The sequence below is a fragment of the Pleurodeles waltl genome, chromosome 4_1 (assembly GCF_031143425.1).
Source record: "Pleurodeles waltl isolate 20211129_DDA chromosome 4_1, aPleWal1.hap1.20221129, whole genome shotgun sequence".
Taxonomy (NCBI): domain Eukaryota; kingdom Metazoa; phylum Chordata; class Amphibia; order Caudata; family Salamandridae; genus Pleurodeles; species Pleurodeles waltl.
This window is the reverse complement of record NC_090442.1, coordinates 711,299,748-711,321,166: the sequence shown is the minus strand read 5'-3', so window position 1 is coordinate 711,321,166 and position 21,419 is coordinate 711,299,748. Positions and strand designations below refer to the sequence as shown.

At 45.1% G+C, this 21,419-nt stretch overlaps 1 protein-coding gene across 3 annotated transcripts in view; it reads left to right on the top strand.

Annotated features, from left to right (window-relative positions):
• TASOR2 (transcription activation suppressor family member 2) overlaps positions 1 to 21,419 on the top strand; it is a 759,889-nt gene that overhangs the window by 484,594 nt on the left and 253,876 nt on the right. The window lies entirely within an intron of this gene.

The following is a 21,419-nucleotide window of genomic DNA, read 5'->3' as shown; positions in this document are numbered from 1 at the left end:
GTCCTCTAAGCAGATACAGATCTGACTTATCAGTATAGAGAGAGCACACAGAGTGAGGCGGAAAAATATATAGACACAAGATAAACCACAGCACATTGTAATCAAACTTACTGGCTTTCCTATGAAAGAACTCATAATGATGATGTCCACAAAATAAAGAAAACCCACTATGGACACAGTGAGATTTCACTATTTCAGGATCTCTCAGTGGCAGTGCTGCAGTGGTGCATGGACGTTAAATGGTGACAACGAAATTGAACAAGAAACAGATCCACTACCACTGGCGTATCCCCTAGGGGCTTCAATTCACCTGGAAAGGCTCTGAAAACATAATGAAAACCCCAGAGGAAGGCAGACAAGTATTGGACATTCTTAACGGTGACAAGGAGAGCAACCAGGGTGGAAGGCTACTCCGCACAGTGGAGAGGCTATAAGGGGAATCTAATGAAAAGCGAGAAAATACGGACCTTACATTGACTTCCTGTGGGGTAAGCAAAGAGATAAACGGCGTGCCTGAGACCAGCCATGGCAAGAAAGTGAGGGGATTTTTCATCCCGGCCTGCCTTGAGAGGAAGTGAATAGAGGACCATTCTACAGGAGCAGGTAACAAGTGACTTAGCAAGAGAAGTAATCCATGTGTCTGAAGGGCAGAGACATGGACACACCTAATAAGAGGAATCAGGGGACAATCAACTCATGGACAGTGTGCATCACTGCACTTAGCCCATAGACCTGGTGGGTTCACCAGGTTATAATTGGGGGGGGGGGTCCATATGAAGGGGGAGACGGTACAGAGCTGGATAGCCACCATTACAAGCAATTGCCAGTTACACAAAACCACACACTGTCGAGTCCATCCTCAGAATATGACCTGGAGGACGAGAAGATCAGGATACTGATCACAATTGCATAAAGACAAGGGGTTCCTCTGTCCAAAGAGGAAATATACTAGTTGGGTTGGTTTATTTAGTTCTGTTGCAGGGGTTTAAGTTCAACACACAACACTTGGGTAGTGCAGCACATGGGCCCAGTGCCCCCTAAGCAGACACAACACAACTGCCATTATTAAAATCCTGAATGTAATGGTCTTGCCACAAACACAGTGCTTAGTCTGGCGCTATTTAAACCAACAGCAAGCAGATATTATATTCCTACAAGAGACACAATTGCTGAAACAGGACTGTGTAAGGAAATGCCTCTTTTTGTATGGTCACCCTCTAGGTTTTTTGGATGCTTTTGCTGTTTTTATTGTCCCTGAGCGTGCACTGAGGCCTGCTAAACAGGGCTCAGTTCCAGTGCCCTAAAGTGTATGTCAAATTGGCTATACCCATTTGGAAATGGCTAACTTACCTGTAAGTCTCTAGGTAATTGGTACCCTGGTAACCGGGGCATTTAAGATGGAGGGGTACTCCAGGACTTGTAGCAGTGATTGTGCCACCCTGGGGGTCCCCCAAGTAAAATAAGTCCCCCGCTTGCTTGACTTTGCCATTTAAAGCAAAGACCTAGCTGACACTTCCCCTGAATATCTGTATAAGTCACCCCACTGGCAGGCCTACTGTGTCCTAAAGGTACAACATATGACACAGGCAGGACATGTACTTTGCATGTCCTGACAGTAAAACACGCAAAACTGCTGTTTTTACTATGGAAAAGACATGGGCACTCAGTTTGCATGTACAGGGTTACACAGTGACCACTCAGCTGTGCTAACTCCTGAACGGTGTGACCAAAGTGGGCACTCCAAGGTATCAAACAACTCATTACATTAAGCCCGACTTGTACCTCAAATCGAAATGTGTGCATCATTAGCAAAGCTACTGCTTTGTTACCTTTTAAAATTCCTGTGCCTTCCCAGGCACAAATGGATCCTGTTCTCGGAGGCAGCTTTCTGCCATCCTGGAGAGATGGGCCAACGACTCTCAGGGAGGAGAACAATGAGACATTGCAGGCCAGGGAGGTGTTACCTCCCTTGTACAGGATGCCATTTGGGTGAAGCTGCCTTGGAAGGGCAAATGTGTACCATCAGGTGGGAGGGCTGCCCCATCATTGAGGTAGACAGGCTAGCATTGTGAAGCAGAGTAGGAAAACCAGTTGCCAAACTGGTTTTCACAAGGGTGTGTAGCTTTTAGGTAGCCACATCCTGGGGAGTAGGTAGGTCTGAGCAGCAAGAGAAGGGTCTTGCCATCTTGGGAGTGAGCAGAATGGTGCATCATGGGATAGCCAGATGCCATACTCCACAGGAAGTGGTCACCAGGCGAGGGGTGAACCTGGTGGCCCATTGGCTATCAACCGCATCCTGCCCTAAGGGCACTGTCCTAGCATAAGGTTGGCATCCCTGCCACCGAGACCTTAAATCTCGACAGACCTGAAAGAAGGACTGCCCTGCTGCACCAGGGGACCAGCAAAGAGAGGCTGCACAGACTAGGTCTGCACCTGGTAGCTAGCAAAGAGAGGTACTGTGCCTGCCGTGTCCTGCTCAAGGAGCAGGTGTCTCCAGAGCACAGTAAAGCCAAGAGAACTCCAGGGGCCAGCTGACTGGCCTCCTGTTCACAGCACAGTGACACGACAGCTGAAGAAGCCTGCTGGGACAAGTTGGTAGCCCAAAGTCTTCAAACCACTACCACCGCCACCGTGCACCGCGGACCAAGACCCCTTGCATAGAGCTGCATCAAGGTTTGCTGATCCCTGGAGTGCTGTCAGAGTTACTGGGACCCTGGAGTGCTGTCAGAGTTCCTGGGACCGTCGGAAGGCAGGTTAGCAGCCACTGGACTTCAGCCATGCCAGAAACTTTGCAACTTCTTCCTTCGTTAGTTCTTTCGTTGGCTGAGGAATCCCTGCAGGTAGATCCCATTTGACCAAGTCACATCCACATCATCCTTGGAGCATCTTCAGCGTTCCTCATCCCTTGTATCAGGACCACTGCATAGGAATCCATTGCAACGCAAATCAAGTACCTAGAACTGCTGAAGTACCGCTTCGTCTCTGAAGGTAACTTTTCTTGCAGACCTTGCTGGTCCCCCTGATTGGCTCCTTTCCCGAGTTGGTTGTTCCAAGTACTTATATTCAACTGCATTGACACTTACCTAAGTTTTTCTTGAAAACGTTTCCAGGTTCCCAGTTTATTGTCTTTGCCAAAGCTTGTTCACAGTTGAGTGGAATTTCTTTGATTTATTATTGCTTGTAAAATCTATATCATTACAACCTTCCAGTAGATCTTTTTCATTCTAATGTCTAATTTCTTATAAAAAATACAGTCTAACTTGAGTATAGATTGGTGTCAGATTTCTTGAGTGTCGAGTCGATTTCTTTTTCACTTGTTTTGGAACTGGTTTAATGCTTAACACTTGTTCCCCTGTGTATGCTTTGCTGCTCAGTGCCATAGCTTCAGTGTGAAGCTGAAGGCTTTACAGATGAAACATACTGGACCTACATGGGTTGCTACGTGTGTTACACGGTGAAGTTGCACAATCACACCATATAAATAACCCCATTTCCTCATAGGGACCCATTTAGAATGAAACATAAGGGCTACCCATCACATTTTTGGGCTCAGGGGAGACTAAAACAAGGGGGTGGCGATCTTTTTCATGAGAATCCTTCCTGTACATGTGCAACATATACAAAGAGACAAGGAAGGCAGCAGCCTACTCTACAAGAATTGATAGTGGACTCCCCTTATACACTCATCAATATCTGCACACTGAAGACTCATCAGGAAACTTTCCTTGCTCAGGTTCTGTCCCCGCTGGAGTGTCCTGTGGAGAAAAGCATTATTATGAGAGGGATTTTTACCTGATATGGCACCTGGAGCGATATAGGACACCCCATAACATGCGTGTCTCAAGGGCAGCTTCCAACAAATTGAAAATACACTTAAAGGAGCTTGGCATGATAGACTGTTGAAGACACTTAATATCCCCACAGGGATAAGTACACCTTCCACTTACTGGTCCAAAGGATCATGTACAGTACTGGATGTGTTCTTCCTCAACAAGGATTTACTGGGCCCTTATATAGATACTCAAATCAAAGGGGTTACCATATCAAACCCCAGTCAAGTGGACATGGAAGACTCTGTGAACGAAGCCGCACATAGACTTTGGTGGTCCCAGCCCAAAATTGTAATGGACGTAGTTCATAGAGAACAACTTGCCAAAACGATACTCAATTACTTTAATGACAAATCCGAGCACCTCCCATAATCAAAGCACCATTTAGGGGAGGCGCCCATCTCACTAAAGGCTGATAAAAAGAGACATATAAGACATAGGGAGCAGAAGTTCCTAACAGAGCTAGAACGACACAAATGCCTACCCACCAGAAAGTCCAAAACAGAGAGAGATAAAATTCAAGGGCAACTCACGGTCCTTAGAACTGAAAAGGCAGAGATAACTCTACTGAGATCATAACAGCCATCTTATGAAAAAGGGAATAAAACAAAGAAACTGCTAGCCAGCAATCTCCAAGCGCAGCAGAGGAAGGAATACATCCCCCCACTATACACATCAGAGGGCGGAGAGATTAGAGACAAGAAATGTAAAATTAATGTTTTCCTAAAGTTCTCTAAAGATACATTCCTAGGGGGATCCTGAGACAACCGCCTCTTACTTGGACGAACTCACATCGCCAATGATTCCCTCAGAATGAAAACATTTTCTGGAGGAGCCTATTTCACCACAAGAGTTCATAGCAGCAATCACATCCCTGAACTCCCAAAAGGCGTCGGGCTCAGGCGGCCTGAGTGGGGCCTTTTATAAAGAATTGTCATGGCTGCTTTCAAAACGACTGACAGCTATTTACATCTCCATTCAGGAGATGGGGATAGTGAAGCCCACAGTGAGAGAGGTAGCTTTGATAATGATTCCCAAACTAAGCAGACGGAAAACAGAATGGAAATCATCCCATAGCATTACTGAACATAAATGTGAAGATTTTCTCTAAAATTCTGGCGGAGTACTTCACCAAAATCCTCCCATTCCTGGTGGAACCTGACCAAGTAGGGATTTTCAAGGGCAGGCATGGTGCAGACATTATGAGGAAGGTTGCCCACATGGTTGAGAAATGCAGAAAATGCCCAGTCCCAGCCATCCTAGTATCTGTTGAGGAGGAGAACGCATTTTATAGGATGAGCTGGCATTATTTTAGGGCTATTCAGGGCAGTATACATCTAGGGCCTAAATTAAAAAGCTGGATCCCTGCAAATTACGCGCACCCTGAAGCCCGAATCCAGGTTAGTGGGAAGGCCATGGATAGAATCACACTGGGGAGAGGCACACTTCCACTTTCCCCCTTCCTATTTGCTTTATTAATCGAGCCTCTACCATTGTGAATTAGAACCGATCCTGAGATAAAGGGAGTGACCTTTGGCAGTAAGGAGCACAAAATAGCCTATTCGCTGATGACATCTTCTTGACCCTAATCAATCAATCAATCAGTTTTTGTAAAGAGTGGCTACTCACCCGTGAGGGTCTGAAGGCACTGGGGAGGGGGACCTCATCCAAAGAGCCCTGACTTGAGGTTCTTCTTGAAGATGGTGAGCGACAGGCTTTGTCTGAGGCGCAGGGGGAGGTTGTTCCAGCTCTTTGCTGCAATGTAGGTGACGATCGTCCTTCTGGGTGGTTTTGCGGATGCGAGGGATGGTGGCCAGGGCCATCTGGGCAGAGCCCTTGTGCATGTGGGTGAGTAGCTGGAAGGTGATTTGCTTCTTCACCAGTAGCCAGTGGAGGGTCCTCAGGTGCTGGGAGATGTGTTCTTGGAGTGGGAGGTCCACAATGAATCTGGCGGCAGCGTTCTGGATGAGTTGTACGTTTTGATGTTTCTAATTAAGGTGCTGGCATAGAGGGCGTTGCTGTAGTAGAGCTTGCTTGTGACTAAGGCGTGGCTGACTGTCCTGTGACAGTCTTCTGGGATCCATTTGAATATCTTCCGAAGTTTGCAGTGTGTGTGCCAGCAGGAGGAGGGGACTAAGTTAACCTGGCGGGTCATGGATAGGGAGGAGTCAAGGTTGATGCCTAGGTTGCGGGCGTGCTCAGTTGGTGCAGGGGCGGTGCTGAGGGATGTACGCCACCAGGAGGCGTCCCAAGCTGAGGTGGCGTTTCCGAAGATGATGAGCTCCGTCTTTTCGAGTTGAGCTTGAGGCAGCTTTCTCTCATCCAGGTGGCGACGGCTTCCATTCCTGAGTGGAAGTTCCTTTTGGCAGTGTCCGGGTCTTCAGTGAGGGAAATGAGTTGTGTGTCATTGGCATATGACACAATGTTCATACCGTGGCTTCTGACAAATGGCTGCAAGAGGGGCCATATATACGTTGAACAGTTTGGGGCTCAGTGAGGATCCTTGGGGGACTCCGCAATTGACTCCTGTGGGTCTGGATGTGTAGGTCGAGTGTCTGACCCTCTGTATCCTCCTGGAGAAGAAGGAGTGGATCCATTTCAGGGCTCTTCCACAGATTCCTATGTCGTGGAGTCTGGTGCGCAGGGTGCTGTGGAAGACCATGTCAAAAGCTGCTGGGGGGTCGAGGAGTATGAGTGTTGCAGTGTGGCCACGGTCAAGGAGTAATCGGATGTCTTCGGTGGCTGCCAGGAGGGCTGTCTCTTTGCTGTGGTGGCTGTGGAAGCCAGACTGGGAGCTGTCCAGGGAGTTGTTGGCCCTAATGGAGCCAGAAATGTCACTAGAGGCATTCCACAGCTCCTTAAGCGATTATGAAAAGAGACCAGGATACAAGATAAATACAGATAAATCTGAGATACTAAATGTGTCTCTTCCCAGTAATCCAGAAGAACAACCAAGAGCAAACTGCCAAATGAAATGGGGCAAAACAAGTAAAAATACCCTAGGTGTCCATATCACCAATCCGGTTGACACTTGGACCAAGACCAGTTGGCCTAGATTAAAGGTGCAGATACTAGAAAATCTAATAAATGGAAGTGGCAATTTATTTCTTGGCAGCGAGGATATACATAGTGAAGACGAATATACTCCCTTACCTCCTGTATCTGTTCCAAACTATACCCACAGCTATACCTAAATCTGAGTTGCAATCCCTACAGGAGCATATTATTAAATGTGTATGGTGGGAGATAGAGATAGGCTTAGGAAGAAAATATTGATGGCTCCCCTGGAGAAAGGCAGCTTGATGCTACCAGACATCTCCAAATTTTATCAAGCTGCCCGCTTCCATATATTAATACAATGGTCAGTGGCCGAATCTGAAAAGCACTGTCTCTTTCTAGACACAGTGGCGGCTGGCAGGGATTGTTGGAACCTGCCATGGCTGCTGAAATCTCATAAACCCACATCGCTCTATTTATCAGATATAGCTAAATCAGCATTAGAATTATGGGCCAACATATTCAAAACAAAAAGTCCACATTAGTGGCATCCAACACATCAATTCACGCAAATCTCAATTTCAGTCTGGGCCTTGACACAGGAGATTCCAGAACTGGAAAAAAGGGGTTGGCTCACAATACACTACATGTTTCACAAGGGAACAATAAAAACCTTCTAAGACTGCAAAAGTGAATTCAAGGTGCCTGAATCTGATAAAATGCAATATGTTCAAATACAACACTGGGTTATGCGCCCCCGGGGATTAAAGCCCAAGCAGTTAGAACCCTTGCACCGTTTAAAAAACTGTTGAGCACTTATGATACCACGAAATGGGTCATAAGGACACTATAAAATTTGGAGAAATCAGCAATATCAAAATGGTCCTAGCAAAAGCATGACAAAAAATGAACTAGTGCAAGCATACAGAGATAAAATGTCGACCTCACGATGGCAAGCACTATGCAAAATGTTGCCTTCAATATAGGGAGGCAGCTTATACACTAGTCATGAGGTGGTACATCACACTTAATGAACTTAAAACCATGTTCCCCTCCACATTGTACCACTGCTGAAGATGTGATACAAAGGTACATTCATCCACATATGATGGTTATGCCCAGCAATTCTAAATCTTAAAATACATAGCCTCCATAATGGGGTTCACAATCTCGAAAGAACCCGCCTCGGTTCTGATCGCAGTAGTAGGTGGACACCCAGAAAAGAGTGGGGGATGTAAAATGTTGTTTTGGGGAACTTCTAGGTAACCCATTAATCACAACATTCTGGAAAAAAGAGAATGGCCTCACCAACAGAATTGTGGATATGAATTCTATGGCAAACCATGGCCTAAAGAGAATGACATACAACTTGGTGTAAAAACACAAATAGTGAACGTTTGTACCCCACTGCAGCACTACCTTATCTCTATACCGATGACACGATCAATGCCAAGATTTGCCTCCTCCCCCCAAAAATGGGACTAGGAATAGTAAATCAGTGAATGGAACTACTCAAGCAGAGAGAACATTGCTTACTGCGAGGGATGACATTGACAAAGTAGCTGATTTGGTCACAGAAAAGCCAAAGGGTTGTGTCTTAGTGAGGGGAGAGGGGGAGAGATATTGAGTTGTTTCATTGTTTAGCTTTTTTGTAGTGTGACAAGCAGGGTAAGGGGCATGGGAACACAGATGTTGAATTTGATACGCTTACGGAATACATGCCACACACTGTTGTATATGGATGGAATGTTCAAACAGAAAAATCAATGACATTTGTTACACAAAAAAGACTGCTTCAGCGCTGATGCACTCAGTGCCCAAAGCACAACCCTCTATTGGAAACGAGGAATTGGAGCAGCTCCTCCTACGTCTACAGGCTGAGGTCAGTGTTTGGTAGAAGTTAATTCTCACCCAACCTCAGACCGGCAAGATAGTCACTAAGCCTGCCTCCAAATGTCTAGTACATCATCCTCACAGGAGGAAGCTGACCTTCGAGGAGGAGCTTGCCTTGGAGCCTGAACCTCCAGCCAATATCAGAAAGTATTGGGACGGTGGTACTAGTCCTTTACCACCTAAACTACCACATTCACATGTTCCTCCTCTTCCATCCTCTTCCCCTCTTACTCTTCCCACTTCACTGCCCCCACAGGGACCCCATTGCCTCATTTTCCGGAAGGTTCACCATATTTATCATTTGGAGGGGGGGGGGGAGTTCCTCTTACCAGCTAGGTCCCTGCGAGGCCCCATTTGACCCCATGGCCTTGGAACGACTACAACAGCAACTCACCTGGGGACAGAGACCAAGACCTCTACCCCAACCAAACTATCCCTTGCACGCGATACCACCTCCTAATACAAGGATGGCAGGGCTGAAGTGCCCCGCACATCCAGGAGTAGTCTGTTGCTATGGGTCATTTCTATTTACTTTTCTCATAGCAATTGATTTGACAATCATCTGACCTGACCACTTCATTACTCCTTTGTCACATTAGACACAACAGGTTCCTTATAAGCTTTCCGTGGCTTTTTTCCGTAATGTTTCTTCTTTTACTACTCTTCTTTTAACCTCTTCATATTTCACCAATCAATTGCACTCGTGGTCATGATTGCTCACATTCTTAGAATGTTTTTCCTCCTCATCACGGGATCTCGGTGCAGTTTGATCACCTTGTTAGCACTTGTTAATGGTTTTTACTTATACTTTCGTTGTGGTGGATTTTTACTTAAATTTTCGAATTTCTTCGACGTAGCACGCTACAAGATTATGAAATCTCATATATGGTACAATTTTTATATCACATGCTAATCTGCTCCTGTATGGGCATAGGGTGCAATCCACCAAAAAGGTGTTGCTACAGAGTGTGCCTTTATTGTTGATTCATCAGTGACAAGACTGTTACATTCATTGTTTTATATATAGATATATGAAGCCTTGGAAAAGTCCAAGGGACGAAACACGTGTTGGCTGCTGCACTCTGTGAAGATATTGTCAAACTTCCGTTTGAGAAATAAACCAGCACTTCGATGAATCATGAATTATTGATTGTTGGACTTGTCTACTACCTATTCAGTGTGCCTAGATACTTGTAAATAGCCTGTCACGAGGTTATTCACAGGTCTGTCACTTTCCATAGTGTAGAGTTGCATTTGGTCTGGGAAGATAAGGATTTCCTCGCAGAAATTCTGTCTACCACCCAGCACTTACTGGAGTTCCTCCCCATGCTTAAAGGCATGTTAAACCCTGCTCCCAGGACCTTCAAGGAGCCTGTGTACCAGGGTAGTCACCTCAAGGGCAGATAAAAAATAGAAAGCCCTTACCCTCTGACCCACCCTACATCCATGGTTAACTTCCACCAGACACTTTAGTGGTCCATTCGGCATGCAAATGCCCAGAGCACAGGCAATACACCTCTGCCAGATAAGGAGAGCAGGAAGATTTATGCAAGAGGGTTGCTTCTCAGCCATTGACTCACTGGCAAATCACAGACATCGTTGGAGTGTTCTTCAGGTATGATCAGTCCGCTGGGACGAGATGGAGAGCTCCTATAACACCTTCCAAATCAGTACGAAAAACGGGGCCATGAGCTCATCTCTAGGGGAAGGACATCTCCAACACTACCAATCGGTGCGAGGGGCATACATTCAAGTGTCTTTATTAGGTACCATGCTTGTCTGCATGTCTCTGGCTTTAAGTCGGAGTTTTACCACTATCTCCTCAACCTGTTCTTCAATGGGGAGCACCTCTGAGGACCACAGGTTGATCAGATGCTGGAGAAAATTAAAAAGGACATGGATACTGCCAAGGCAATGGGAGCTCTTCAAACACTTTTTTCCCCAGGATTCCTTTCATGGGACCCAGTAAAGAGTGGGTGCCACAGCCACATCCTCCAAAGCTTCTACCTCCTACTGGAGGCAACAACAAAAGACGCCTACACAGGGCTTCTCTGGCGGGAGGCTACAGGGAAAAGAACTCCTGGGGCAGGGGAGAAGACGGTGCATGTAAAGGGGCTGTCCCTCCCAAAATGTGACTATGCTTCCCCCCATTATCACATTACATCTGTTGGGGGAGACTGCAGAGGTTTCTTTCGCGGTAGGAAGAAATTACCTCCGATCAGTGGGATCTCTCCATCGTCAAACAGGGTTACTGCTTAGAACTCATTGCAACACCACCAAACATCCCTCTCTGCAAACATACCCTCTCGCCAGAACAGCAGCCCCCCCGTACTTCCTTATCCCCAAGAAGGGCGGGACAGTCAGGCCTATACTTGACCTCAGGCCCCTCGACAAATGCACCCTGTCAGAGCACTTCCACATGATGCTCCAGGACATCATCCCTCTACTACAGCAAGGTGACTTCAAAACCACACTCGACCTGAAGGACGCTTATTTCCACATCCCAATCCACCCTGTACATTGCTGGTACATGTGGTCTGTAGTAAGTGGCCAGCATTTGAATTCAAAGTGCTGCCCTTTGGGGTCACCACAGCCCCAGGTTGTTCTCAAAATGTCTTGCCAGTGTAGCCGCTCATCTCAGGGTTGTGGCCTCCACCTGTTCCCTTACTTGGATGACTTGCTGATCAAGAGCGCTAATGAACAGTGCTTCGCGCATACCGAGTCAACCATAGATTTCTTGCATGATCTGGGGATCACCATCAGCACAATTAAGTCCTGCCTTCAGCCCTTTTAGATAAGTCTTTTCCTAGGAGTAGTTCTCAACTCATCACTGAGAAACCGTATTCCAGCCAAGCCTAGGTTCAAGCTTCCTAGTTGTTACTGCCTTTTTTCAGTCAGATTGCATGTAGGGCCTCCTCAGCATGTTGGCCTCCAGTATTGTCATACTTTCCCATGCCAGACTGCACACGCGTCCATTACTAGAGTGCCTAGCTGTATAATGGTCACAAGCAGGGGGTCACTGGAAAGATCTAGTTTTGATTTGGGCAGGCACATATCTGTCTTCAGTGATGGAACAGCTGCAATCACTTGCAGGGCCTTCCCTTTCCCGACCAAGTTCTGCAAGTGACCATCACCACAAACACTTCGCTCATGGAGTGAGGGCCTCATTTACAGGACCTCAACGTTCAAGGCATGTGGGCAACCCACCAGTTGGGGTTCTACATCAACTGCCTGGAGCCATCCAGTTGGCTCTCAAAGCCTTCTTCTGCCACATACAACACAAGGTAGTCCTCATCCGGAAAGACAACACGGCTGCCATGTATTACCTCAGTAAACAAGGTGGCACACACTCGCATCAGCTATCGGTATTAGCACAGAAAGTGTGGCGGTGGACACTACACCACAAAATCCATTTAGTCTTCGAGTACCTACCGGAAGTAGACAGTGTCTGTGCAGACCTGCTCAGCAGGATGCTGCAACATATCCACAAGTTGTAACTCCATCTGCAAGTCCTACTCTCGTATTTCTGTTGTGAGGGGTTCCCTGACATAAACCTCTTCCCCACCAACGAAAACACCAAATGCCCAACCTTCACTTCCAGGTTCCTGCAGTCCATAGACAGTGCACTATGGAAGAACTGGTCAGTGATATTAGCCGCTCCTTTTCCTCCTCTCCCACTTCTACCATGCATGGTCTGGAAGCTTCAGCAAGCACCTATCTCAACCTGGTAGCCCCCATGTGGGCCAGGCAGCCTTGATTTAACACCCTTCTCGACTGATCCCTAGAGCCCGAAAGAATCTGCCCAATCAGCCAGACCTTCCTTGCCAGAACCAAAGCACAGTCAGGCTCCCAAACCCCAGGCAGTTCACTCTTGCTATTTGGCTTCCTCATTGTGCCTCTCCATCCTTAAGGAGGTTTGCCGACCCACCACACAGTCTTGCTATAGGGTCAAATGGAAAAGGTTTGTTCATTACTGCCTACCTAAACTTATTGATCCATTGAAACCAGCTGTTGAAGACATAGTTTGCTACCTCTGGCATCTCCTCTTAGAAGCAGTTGCAGCTTACCTTCTTAACAGGGAACATTCTTCCTTGTTTATGGTCCTAGTCATGAAAGTTATTATGAAGTAACTGAAACTGGTTATACCAACTAGGGTACCTCTAGCCCATGTCTGGAACTTCAGTGTTGTCCTCACTCAACTCATGGGCAATCATTTCGAGTCCCTTCGTTTGTGCCATCTACAGTTTCTTTCTTTGAAGGTAGCCTTTCTAGACACCATCACATCTCATAGGCAAGTAAGTGAGCTTCAGGCTCTTACCTTTGAGGAATCCTTCTTTCAGGTGCACAATGCTAGAGTTGTCCTTAGTTCTAATCCAGAATATCTGCCCAAGGCAATATCACTCTCCCACCCTAACCAAACTATTGAACTCCCAGTGTTCTTCCCACATACAAACTACGTGGTAGAGAGTGCTGTTCAGACACTAGACATAAAGGAGCCCCCATACTATAATGATAGAACAAAGCCCTTTCAGAAGATACATCTTTTTGTCTCATTCACAAAACCACACAAAGGCCAGTCTCTTCCCAAAGTGGCTAGTCAAATTCTTTCACACTTGCTGTGCTAAAGCCAAAAGGCTGACTGTCTGCACCACCCAGGCCCGACTCCACCTGTAAAAAGGGGGCCTCCATGGCTTTCCTTCACAACTGCCCCATAGCTGACACGTAAAACAGATACTTGGTCCACACCATACACATTCAGTAAGCATTTCTGCATGGATGTTTTAGTACACCAACAAGCTAATGTTGGCCAGGCAATATTACGTACACTTTTCCAATCCTTTGGGACATCATCCAACTAGGCACCACTTAGGGGAGTGCTGCTTTACAGTCTATGCAGCTACACTTTCCTTGATTGCAAAATGTTACTTAACTTTGTAAGCATTTGTTTGTAGCATCTATTGTTTTAGATTCACACAGCCCACTCTCTTTCCCCAGAAGCCTCAGGTTATTGCAATAACTTTTATTTCTTGTTCTTTGTATGATCAATTTAATTTGCTTTTCTATGCTTCATTTTCATTCTTATCCGCCATGCAGGAAAACAATCTAATAGTGGAGCCGATGCTCATGCACACTACTAGTCATAGGTGCAATCACTACACCTTGTGACTTGAAAGACTTCCTCAAAGAAAAACAAATTGCACACATCCAAGCCGAACTCTAGATGGCAGGAGTGTGTCAAGCATGTGAATCTACAGCACTCCATGCCACAAACCAATTCTTATAGGAGTAAGTAGCATTTGTCTACCTAAGTGATCACTCTCTGAGCTAGCCCCTATTTCCTATGACCAGTTACACCAGTTAAGGTAAAACTTATTTTGGGATTGATTAGGTTTTACTTTGCTGCAAACAGTTGGAGCATGGATATAAATTTAATGACAGATTTAGATTTTTAATATTTTGCCTTTTTGTTTATGAATCAGACATATTTTAGGTCAGCTGCAACTAATACAGCACACAACACAAGTAACATGTTTGCTTGGCATTATAATAGAATATATTTGTGCTAGGAAGAAACAGGAACATTTTTAAAACTCTAAACTAAAATGATGTGACTGGTGCAATGCCAAATGTTAAACAAAAACTTGCTACCATTTTTAATGTAATTTACTTATTACAGTGTGGAAGCATTTAATACTGCTAATGAATGTTAGGTATTTGGAAGATATTAAGGACTTATGGAATGTCTCTGTTCAAGTAGTTTTCATTGTCCAGATCAGCTTTGAATTTGGAGCTTTATAACATGGAAGGCACCCACCATAAATGACCATCTTTGTTCAAAGCATAATTTCAAATTCTGAACTCTTATTTTCCAGACTTCTTTCATTAATTACATTGTTGATCTGTATATTTACCCATCCTTCTTGGGGAGAGCATTTCCAAGTTTTATTGCCTGGCAAAGTTGTCTTTCAAAGAAAAATGTTTTTGTCATTTGGAGGAAATGCTTTTCTTTCTGAATGTGAGAAGGTCTTGGGGTTTATACAGTGTGTTGAGTCCTTGTCACTCCCAGTGTCTTACTTTTTTTTACAGTGCCAAAAGTATGAACGAGCCACCATTTGCAGCGCTGGCTGGATTATTTCTTACATATTTCATCAGTAAGCTGGTCCATGCTTACCTTAAAAAACCCAAGGCATCACCTTTCACTTCACACGGGCATGTTCTCATCAAGGAAATTTAAAGAGCAACCACATTGCTTACTTGACATGTACTCTTCAAATATGACTTTCTTGTTTTTACTTTGTAAACATGTTCCAAAATTATTTGAACTCCGCATTGACCCATTCCACCCAATGATTTGTGTTTGGAAATATGCTCCCACAAATTGGGACAATGAGTGAGCATTAAATACACATTTTTTGCCATATGTAATAATCTTTATTTTGGCTGTAAGCCATAAAACCACATATAAAAAAGACGCAGGATAAAACCTGTAATATTGCATCAACAGTTGGCATCAAAGCAGATAAATTGAGAGTATTTTGATCCAGACAATAGTCATAAAAGAATAAATTACCATCAATAACATTTAAATAAAACAATACAACTAATGCAATCATAAGCACATTAGAGCAGCAGGAAATATATATGTAATGGCTTTCTTGCCCAGCACACTAAAATGCAAGTGCTCTGTAAAAATCAAACAATGGTTGCCATCAATAGAGGTTTTGGTGGATAAACAGTGCCACCAGTCCTTTCTTAAGTCACGGTAAAACTTTAGAAAACATACATGTATTAGCAATCTAGCCCTAAGCGATAAAGTACAAATGCCATCTTAAAGGCCGGATCTGGTGGGAGAGCCAAAATCCTGGGAAACTGAGGCAGTGTTTGACAGGCACATCTTTTGCCTAATCCTCATCATTGATTGCAGATATTGTGAAACTGCAAAGACGATATTTTGCCTCATATCGTGTTTCAGTAATCAAAGTGCCTCAGTGTATTTCCTGACTCCCAAATTCTGGCACGGCTGGACTCTCCACCTCTTTCTCCCCTTTAAGTAAGCTAGACAGAAGAACGGAGTTTGTTCCTCTGTTTCATTGGTGTCCGAGCAGGAGGGGCAAGCCTACCAGACAGGGTTACCTGTCCGAGCCCACGTATGAGTAAAGGAAGAGGGGGATAATGTGCTGTAGCAGAATTGAAGGTGGAGTTTCTGGATGGCCGCAAGTTCTATCTCATGCATAAACGGCTCCACTGCTAAGCATACTTCACCAGGAGGAAGGCATCAGTCAGGGCCCCAGAGGAGGGTTGTGCCTGCAATAGGCTTTGTCTGTACTGGCCGTAGTTCTCCTTACTAATAGAAGGGTCTGATGAGGGGTCATCCCACAGAATCCTACTGTCTGACTTTATGAGGGTTTCCCTTACATACTTGATCCATGGTATGTTACTGGAGCCAGAAAGGCCCAAGATGTCTTCCAACCCCAGGTGATAAGAAAGAAGCTCAGGAGTGGCCCAGATCCTCCTCCTGTAAAGGATTGGTCTTAGTGCCTAGCCCTTTGGAGATTGGACTCAACCCTGTTTCATGTCTAAGGGGGACTATAGGGGTTGTAACGGGGTTGTTCAACAATTGGCGCAAGAATCAATTTTCCACTACTGTTAGGGTCACTGAATCCTTATGTCCCCAGAGCTCTGCACTATAAAGGACAGCACTTTGAATCTGCTGTTTGTGAGTTTGTAGTGCTTGTAGGATTAGCCAAAATTAGGGTCTGAATTTTGACTACCCCCTATATGTTGCTCCAAATTGAACCTACACCTGTCAATGTGGCTACACCACTCCAGCAGCTCTGTATGAATCAGCCCAAAATACTCAGTGTGCACTTGCTCCAAGGACACACCTTTGAACCTGGGATTGGATATAGTGGAACGTTAGGGTTTGAGAACCATATATTTTGTTTTGCCACATTTATTTCCAACCCCTGCTGACTGCAAAAGGTGTCAAAGTTATCAAGGATCCTCTGCAGCCCCACAGGGGACTTGGAAAGTAGCAGAATATTGTCCGTAAACATCGGGATAGAAACCCTGATGCCTGTGTCCCTTTTTGTATATTGGAACAATTTTGGACCCCTGCCAGGTTGGGGGGTGAGTACCCCCTTTAGGATGGCATTGAAGAGCAGAGAGCAGTATGAACTCGTAAACCTACCTCGCATAAGAACAAATTGCCAGAGATTTTGTCAGGCCCCACAGCTTTGTTAGGAGCGATCTTAAGAATCGCTGAACTCACCTCCTGGGTCGTGATAGGGGTGTCTCTGCCCATTCTCTCTTTAATGCTGTAGTATCAATATTAGCACTGCTAAAGACAGTCATATGGGCACTGTCTTTCAATTGTAGTGTACAGGCTATAGAACTGGACAACCCATTCTGCTGCTGGAACAGAGGTTTCAATTATGTGAAAACCCTCAAGAGAGCCAGTACAGACGATGTTCCGAAAGGCCTGCTGGTCGCCTTGACATACCACTTCCAACAAGCCTTCCCACTTCTCAGGCTCCCACGCTATTTTTGCTTGGTTGATGGTCTTATTATAAGCCACTCACCGGTCTTTTGTCGCACTTCTATCATGTTGCCTGATTGCAAGCATCAGGGCTGCTCTGGTGATCTTGCAGGTTTGGTTCGAGATTGCCAGAAGTGTTATGTTATGAAAATTTCTAAAACGCAACTAATACCCATAGGTGTTTTGGCACTGGCTATTAGACATTGAAAAAACACAAGGGGGGGACAGGAGTCTACAGAGATTTAAAAAGCCATGTCTTTAGCCCATTCCGGAAGACTGTTAGGTTGGGGGCATTCTTATTGTCCAAAACATGTGCACTCCAGGCTTTCGAGGCATCTAGCAAAAAATTCCTGCCATCCCAGGCTGATCGCTTAAACCTGGGGAGTAAGATAAGTTTGGCATTGGTCGAGCGTAGGGTCCTACCTTGGGAGTACCGTTTGAGACTGTGTTGTAGAAATTCCAGGCCTGTGCCTTGTAGAGTTTTGTAAACAATACAAAGTGATTTGAAAGTGATCCTCTGTCTCATAGGCAGCCAATGTAATTTTCTGATTGAGTTAGACACAGAGTGGTATTTCAGGATCTTTATGAGAAGCCTAACTACAGCATTCTGGAGAGTTTGTAATTTATTTAAAATGTAAATGTGAACATTGAGGTAGAGGCTATTACAACAGTCTACTTTATCCATCACTAATGACCTGACCAGAGTTTTTTGCAGATGACTAGGAATATATGGGAATATCTTTAGAGTTCTGAGCATGAGAAAGGCTGAGAGTGTCACTGCATTGACTTGATCGATGTAACTAGTTTGCCGTCATTAAGAATGCCTAGATTACGTGCCTTTCTGACAAGTGTAGGTAGGAAGCCCATGTCCCGTGGCCAGCAGGTTGGGATCCAAAAGGAGAGGTGGGCACCAAAAATAATCACTTCGGTCTTGTCTGAATTTAATTTCAAGCAGTTCCTGCCCATCCATCTGTTAACTGCATACGTGCATTCCCAGAAACTGGGACCTAAGCCTGTCTCGTTAGCAAAGGAGACAGCGATTTGCGTGTCGTCTGCATAAGAGGCTAGAGTGAAACCAAAAGACTGTATCAGTTTGGCAAAAGGGGTGACTTAGACATTGAAAAGTGTTAGACTAAGCAAAAATCCCTGCGGGACCCCGCAGGGAAGTGAAAAAGGATGAGCGAATAAGCTCACCAAATCTTACCGACTGCTCACAACCGGAAAGCAAGGATTTCCGCAGATCCCAAGCAGAGACGCAAATTTCCGTTTTGGCTAGTCAATCTAACAGCAGCTGGTGGTTGACCGTGTCGAACGCTGCCAAGAGATCTAGCAGTATGAGGGCAGCACTTCTTCCATGATCAAGCACCTGCCTGATCTCCTTGGTGGCCTTGATCAGGGGCGTTTCTGTGTTGTGGCTGCTACAAAAGCCAAATTGAGTAGCATCTAGAACATTGTTAGATTGGATTTACTCAGTAAGTTGTATATTCATAATTTTCTCTGCAATTTTCGCAGGCAGGGTGAGACAGGAAATAGGACAGTAGCTATTTTGATCCTTAGGCCTTTTTTAGCAAGGAAATCACCAAGGCTTTTTTCCACGCCAGTGACAAAAGGCCATACTGGAACATATGACAAAAATTAGTTACAAGTTGAGGGGCGATGTTCTCAGCCACAAGCTTGGCCTCCTTTGGGAGGCACGGGTGAAGAGGAGACCCAGATGATGTAGATCTTAGTAATTTGGTGACCTTCCCTAGAAAGGGTTGAGTAAATTTGTTAAAACTATTAAATTTGATGGGAAGATTTGCAGGCCTGTCATTGCAATTGAATAAGGTAGAAGAAGTGAATTTATTATATAATGACTCCATCTTACGCATGAAAAAGGTGGCCAGAGAGTTGCAAAAGGATAGGGTAGTAGGGCAGGAATTTTTGGGGGAGTTCTTAGTCAGCACGTTGATGGGTTGAAATAATTCTCTAGTAGAGTTTTTGACTTCTGTTATCTTCCTGGTGAAGCATGTGGCCTTTTTCTTGGCGATAGGAGTATTGTAGTTAGCCAAGCATAACTTATATTAGATTTTTCTTCATAGTTGTAATCAGTCCTCCATCTCTTTTCCTGTCAGCAACAGCTTTGTTTAAGCGCTCTAGGTTACGCCGTAAACGATGCGGCTGATATGGTATTACATTTTAGCCTAATCTTTTTTATTGGGGCTACAATATTTGCTGCGGTGTCTAACAATAAGGTATATTTAGTGACCACTGTGGCTGGATCAGAGGAAAGCAAAGGTGTTGAATCATTCAGAACTTTGGAGAAAAGGTCTGTTTGAATGATATGCCAAGCACGAACAGTATTAGTAGGAGGTGTAACGTGGCTTTAATATTAGGTCTGGTATGTTTACAAGCAATGTCAAAAAAGACAGCACTACGATCAGATCCTACTACAGGCGTGATTTTTACACTGCCTGAAGATTTCTTGGTAAAAATCCCGTGAGGGTGTGACCAGCCTGATGGGTAGTGCCGGTAACAATTTGGGCAAGATCAAGTCTGTCTAAGAAGTCAGTGTCATGGAGTGCCTCTAAGTGAAAGTTGAAGTCTCCTCTGACCATGAAGTCAGTGGACAAAATGTGTCCCTCAGGGACACAGCCCTTTTGGTTTCAACATAAAAGAGCTTCTCAAGCCCCTCGATCATAATACTATGAATGCTGGTGAAATTTTTCCTAATTTCCCTGAGGTCCAGAGCCCCTTTGAGGGATAAAAGGCCTTCCATACTTGATACTACAGGTTTCTATATTGCCTCAACCATCTCTTAGGAGTGCGCCTTCTTGCTCTACGCATGTTATTAGAGGGCCTCAACCTCTGATCGAAGGGTTTGATGGAGCTAGTTTTTTTGCAACAGGAGGGGAATGCTATATTGAAGTCTTAGGCATTATGATCACTACCCTGCCTCATCAGTACCATATATCCATGAGGTGTTGCCAGACCCTCACATCCACCAAGATATAATGGATAAGACTGGTACTCTGAGAGCGGTTTAATGTGTGCTTACCCTCCCTATCAGAGGTAGTTCTACCGTTGGCTGCCCGAAGGCGCTGATTCAGGGTCAGGGTGTTAATTTGTAGTGTCAGGGGGGACCAGCTTTTAATGGGGAAATGGTCAGGGGGGTTATGAACCAGGTTTTATTTTCTTCTTGGATGACTACCTCAATATTACTGTCTAAGGGTTTGAATTGACAAAGTCTGTTCCCACAATTTTCCTAATGGCAGCCGGGGCAGAGGCCATAAGTGTTTTTAGTATTTATAGAACTAGTGAATCTTATTTATAGAACTAGTGAATCTCTTTTATGTGCCTGGACCTAGTATATAGATTATAAATGTAAAAGGTGGCTTGAGGGAAATGCAGAAGACATCTGGGGTAGTAATTGGTATTTCCTCCACCCTACAAGTCAGCACTGAGCTGACCCAATTTGACAAAAAAAGGCCTACCCTTGCCCAGTTTTGTAGCAGCTTTACTGTAGTTGGTGTAGCACATTCGATATACAGGCTTAATACACCAGGTCTCCTGGAATAGGCAAAGGCCATCAAGGTCAATGAACTATGCCCACTCTGGGGAGTCTAGTTTGGAAGTGAGCCCAGCAATATTCCAGGAGAGCAGTCTTAAGGCAGGCTCAGGAGAGTTGAATTCGATATCATTCAGGGAACTGTGACTGGGTCTCCCGTCCCTAGGCACAGGGGAGTTTGGATGGGGTGATGCTATGGTAAAAGAGGCCTTCCCTCTATTATAGGGAACTGGTCTGTGTGAGTCTTGTAGGCTAGAAGCTTTGAGAACAGAGTGATTAGCTTACCTTATATTTGCAGAGTGATCTATTTGTTTCGGTAACGTCAAGGAGGAGCTCCCCATTATCCCAAAATGTGTTTGAGTAGAGGCAGCCCCAGAGCCTAGATTACTCTGTGGCCCAGTTGAAAGTGGGCTAAGAGGACCTTGCTCTAGGGAGATGATGGCTCCACCCTTTGCCCTGGAAATATTCATCACCATATCCACGACCTGATCATGATTTACTGAAGAAACATCTGTTGGACCAGAGGAGAGGGAGAGGATATGTCAATCCCTGCCAAAACGTTGTAGCGATTGGAGGTGGGGAAGCCAAGTACGCCCAGTGCACCAGCAGGATT